The sequence below is a fragment of the Hemibagrus wyckioides genome, linkage group LG03 (genome assembly GCF_019097595.1).
Source record: "Hemibagrus wyckioides isolate EC202008001 linkage group LG03, SWU_Hwy_1.0, whole genome shotgun sequence".
In the NCBI taxonomy this organism is placed as follows: domain Eukaryota; kingdom Metazoa; phylum Chordata; class Actinopteri; order Siluriformes; family Bagridae; genus Hemibagrus; species Hemibagrus wyckioides.
The window spans coordinates 9,093,132-9,098,509 of NC_080712.1; positions in this window are offsets into that span (position 1 = coordinate 9,093,132).

Sequence of the window (5,378 nt, forward strand, 5' to 3'; positions counted from 1 at the left end):
TTGCATCACATAAAAGCAAAGAATAAAAAAAAAAACACATTTTCGTTTCTGATTTGTTTTTAGCTACAGTTCTATTTTTCTGTTATTCAATTATACATTTATTGGGCTTCCAGGAACTGATATTAAAATTAATTTATCTCCATGCTTGAATAATTCACAATGAAGCTAAATTCCAGTCGTCTATATACTATGCTATAGGGTGTATGGCCTTTTTAGAATCTATGTAGTGCACTTCATACCAACATTTGAGACACAACATGACTCAGATTGTATTTTATAACTGATTAAAAACTGTATACATAATAGACACCGATCATGCATAACATTATGACCACCCACCTAATATTGTGTCGATCCCCCTTTTGCTGCCAAAATAGCCCTGACTCATCAAGGCTTGGACTCCACTAGATCCCTGAGGTTGTGCTGTGGTATCTGGCAGCAGATCCTTTAAGTCCTGTAAATTGCACGGTGGGTCCTCGATGGAACTTGAAGGATACTTAGAGGACTTAAAGGACTTTAAAGGATACGTTTGATAGATACTGACCACTGCAGACTGGGAACACCCCACAAGAGCTGCAGTTTTGGAAATGCTCTGATCCAGTCATCTAGCCATCACAATTTAGCCCTTACACTTGTCCATTTTTCCTGCTTCTAACACATCAGCATTGAGGATAAAATGTTCACTTGCTGCCTAATATATCCCACCCACTAACAGGTGCCATGATGAGGAGATCATCAGTCTTATTCACTTCACCTCTCGGTGCTCATAATGTCATGTTTCATCTTTGTAGAAATATATCTGATAATGTGCCATAAAGGACATGCAGGTATTCAAAGCACATTTAAGGGTAGGAAAAAGGTTAAAAGGAACCATTTTTCAATATCATTATCCAAGGAGACTAGAAGTAGAACACTTTTTCTGGAAGTCTTTTTTGAAACAGTGTAAGCTTTTAGCAAGTGGTCATGCTGAAAGAAAATCATAATGTTGGCTACAGAAATGAGACGTTGAGATGCGTGTAGATGCATGAGGAAATTGATTTATAGTGCGTATCATGGAGCATGGTTTTAAATTGAGCTGAATTCAGAGATTTCATGCCCATAGACCAGGTTACTATTTTGTAACTTTATTTTATTATTAAAGCTGTGTCCATAGAAATGATAAAGTGGTATAGCCACTTTCAAAGACTTTTTCTCTTTTTCTACTCAGTGATTCCCTTCACAACATAACAACCTTTCATAATTCAGTAAAATAGATAGGGAAGAAAAGATAAAAGGGAAGGAGATTAGTGAAGGATGTTGTTAATTTACTTTAAGGGAGAGGTACATTTTCTCATTTATTAGTGTCATTAAAAGGTCCCAAATTCTTTTTATCATTATTTCCTGGTTTATCCCTTGAGGAAATATTTGATCTTTTTCTGTTTCTGTTTCATTCATGCTTTCATTTGAGTATCATGCTTCTGGCTATTAGTGCTGCAAAATCCAAATCATGTTTGTTATCTTTAGATATCTGGTCATGTGTTTCTAGAGCAGCAAACAGGTCCATCAAGTTGCTATCTGGTGTGTTCTTTCTAAAAGTCAGAGATGTGTTACACACCATAACACAAAAAAAACCCTCTGCAAACATCCACCAACAAGCTCCTGTTATCACTTACATTAAAGCAACTATAAACAGTCTTTCTGCTCATTCTTCAGTTCACTAAACAAAAAGTAAAAACTCCTTTACTGAAGATTTTCCTCACTGCAGAAAATGACTGGACTCGTTCCATAAATGGTACCTAAACATCTCTTACAGAAAACTTCACTATATCACTTAAAAAAGAATAACATCACATTTTTTTTGATATCTTAGATAAATCAAAGCTGCTACACAAGTAACTATAAAATCATCACTACTGTAGAAATGATATCATATAGCAATGAGCACAATCATATAAACATGTGAAATCAATTCCAGGTTGAAATACAGTATTTTCAGTATAGATAAACACCTGAACATTCAAAATCGTCAGGTATTCAAAAGCACTGTGGTATACGCCGAACAGGCATAACATTATGACCACCTGCCTAATATTCTGTTGGTCCCCCGACCCGTCAAGGCATGGACTCCATTAGATTCCTCAAGGTGTGCTGTGGTATCTGGCACCAAAATGTTAGCAGCAGATCCTTTAAGTCCTGGTAGGGCCTCCAGGTGTCTCAAAGGATACGTTTGATAGATACTGACCACTGCAGACCGGGAACACCCCACAGGAGCTGCAGTTTTGGAGATGCTCTGATCCAGTCATCTAGCCATCACAATTTGGCCCTTCATCAAACTCGCTCAAATCCTTACCCTTGCCCATTTTTCCTGCTTCTAACACATCAACTTTGAGGACAAAATGTTCACTTCCTGCCTAATATATCCCACCCACTAACAGGTGCCATGAAGAGGAGATCATCAGTGTTATTCACTTCACCATTCACTGCTCATAATGTCATGCCTGATCGGAAATAGGAAACTGCTAAAGTGTATTTTCGAGGGTGGTGTTTTTTATTCATAATTATAGGCATGGACATTTCAAGTTATTTTATAGAGCCCTGTGCTTAACAGTAAATAGCTCTCAGTCTCTGACACACTCCAGCATAAAGAATAGTAATTACTGTACAGTGAAAATATGAATCATTTGAAGCCCCGTAGACACACATATGGATCATTCCCTCATAAAAATTTGTTTTATTTGTCTCTAGCTTCACCAAACCACAATGTAGCATTAAATGTTATTTATGCATTATGTGTATAAAACAATAAAACCAAACCGCATGAAATTCCTCCTGCCTCCAGGATACATCTGTGATTGACTGATAGCAAAAGCAAACACATCGAGAATCTTTTCAGTGGAACTAAAATATTCATGAAACACTCAGCACGATTTAACACACACACACACACACAGGCACAGTGCCCAGCTCGTGGCAGCTTGTATAAGACTCCCAATTTGTTCATAAAAAGTGATTTACTGTTTTTCTTGCAGAAAAAATGTCACAGTGGAGATTTTCATTCATCTCGGCTCGACAGATAAAACTTAATCAACAAAAAGTGAACACAGAAACGCATCAGCCATAGTCTAATTCACCGTGAAGATTAAAATGTTTGGTGGAAAGTCGACTTGACACAATTTTTCACTAACCACAACAGCAAAGGCTTTCAATTTAGAACTTGAAGTGACCATTGCTACACAAGAACCATTTTTTTCTTTAAATGCAGGTTGGCATCATTCCCCACAGGACACAAGGAATATCTGCTGATTTAATTAGACTGACACAGTTCATTTTCATCATCACAGATCTCCTCAGTGAACACTCAATCCTGATCAGTTTAAACCGGAGCCTAGATAGGGCCTTTACAACAGTTGTGGTAAACCTCTGGCAATGTCGCTGCAAATTTGCCTCAAGTTCATATGCAAATTTAGGTTTGTGGCAAACTTCCGATGAACTTCTGTCAAACATCTAATGAACTTCTTGCAAAGTTTGTGACAAACCTATGGTAAACAATTTATTGAACATTTACAGTGTGCAGTACATTTGCTGTAAATTCACATTTTGTACATTTCTGTCAAATATTTAGCTAAGCTTACAATAAAGAAATAAAAAACTGATCATTAAAAATATACAATTTATTAAATAAATACAAATACCACCTGCAAACCATGCAGTAATACACCAACACAGATTACAATACAGCCATACAAAAACACACCATAAACTAATTATTATTATTATTTTTATTTTTATTATTATTAGTAGTAGTAGTAGTAGTATTGTACATTAATACCAACAACAAAATTATAAGGAATCCAATAATAATAATAATAATAATAATAATAATAATAATAATAATAATAATAATAATAATTCTGCAAAAACCTGAGGGGAACAAAAAGAAGAAATATTTTATTAGCTTTTTAAATAATAAATTCTGGCATTGAACAGTATAAGGAACCATGATGAGATCCATGATTTTTTCCCTAAGCTTCCATCTCCAATAGATTCTAGACATGCCAGCCATAAAACAGTCCATTCCAGGAGGTGTATATAGGACATCGTACATGATAAAGACAAGACAATCCCATTTCTATGATTTATACAGCTCACTTCTCCTGCACAATTATTACAGTCATCAACATCACTTAAAATAACATTGTATAGCTCTTCTCTGGACATGTACATGTCCCTTCCTGACCCGGGGCAGGTCTTGCTCTATAGTAGTAGCATATTAGCAGCAAACATGGTTTGTCTGTGCATTGTTGACTGTGAGTCACACTTTCTGCACACTTTCCCCTTATCCAAATGCTGTTTCTTCAAAAGATGATTGAAGTGAATTTGTTTTGAAGAGGGTTTCATTATTGGACCAGGTTGTTCTGAGGTGTGCTGGAGCTGCTGATCTTCAGTGGTGGAATATTTTGCTTTCTTTGACACAGTGAGCGCATGATTCTGACTGATATAAGTGTAAGTAAAAGCCACTGTCAGGTTTGTGTATACTTGCCCCAGGGATGTAGCAGTGCTCTTGGCTGTTGTGTCGAAGCCCTTCAACACAATGTCCCTCAAAATGTTCTGTTTCAGGTGGAAATATGTAAGCATACGGAATCAAACCAGAAGTCATTTCATTTCAGGCTGGAGTAGTTTTACATGGTGTACTCTGCTCATTCATGTGTCTGGAAAGATTAAAGCACATCTTACCTTCTATGAGTATCTGGTATTATACCTTCTAGATGTACCGTTTATTGTACTATTTGAAAGTGATTAGATTTCAGAGCATATGTCTGTTTATCGGACAATCATGCAATCACTACAACTTTTAAAAGAGCTTTCGAAAAAAATACAGCAGTAAGAACTGGGTTATTTGTGAAATGTGGTGTCTGCGCATGACAATGGGTGTGTTACACAGACTGCCACTCCTTTCTGTTCACATTGCCACACACACACACACACACACACACCACTCCTCTCTGTCACACACACACACACACACACACCACTCCTTTCTGTTCACATTGCCACACACACACACACACCACTCCTCTCTGTCACACACACACACACACACACACACACCACTCCTCTCCATTCACATCTCCTCCCTCTCTCTCTCTCACACACACATACCACTCTCTCTCTCTCTCTCTCTCTCTCTCTCTCACTCACACACACACATACACACATACCTCTCTCTCTCTCTCTCTCACACACTCACTCACACACACACACACATTTCTCTCTCTCGCGCTCTCTCTCTCTCTCTCTCACACACACACACACACACACACACACACACACAAACGCCACTCCTCTCCGTTCACATCTCCTCCCTCACACACACACACCACTCCTCTCCGTTCACATCT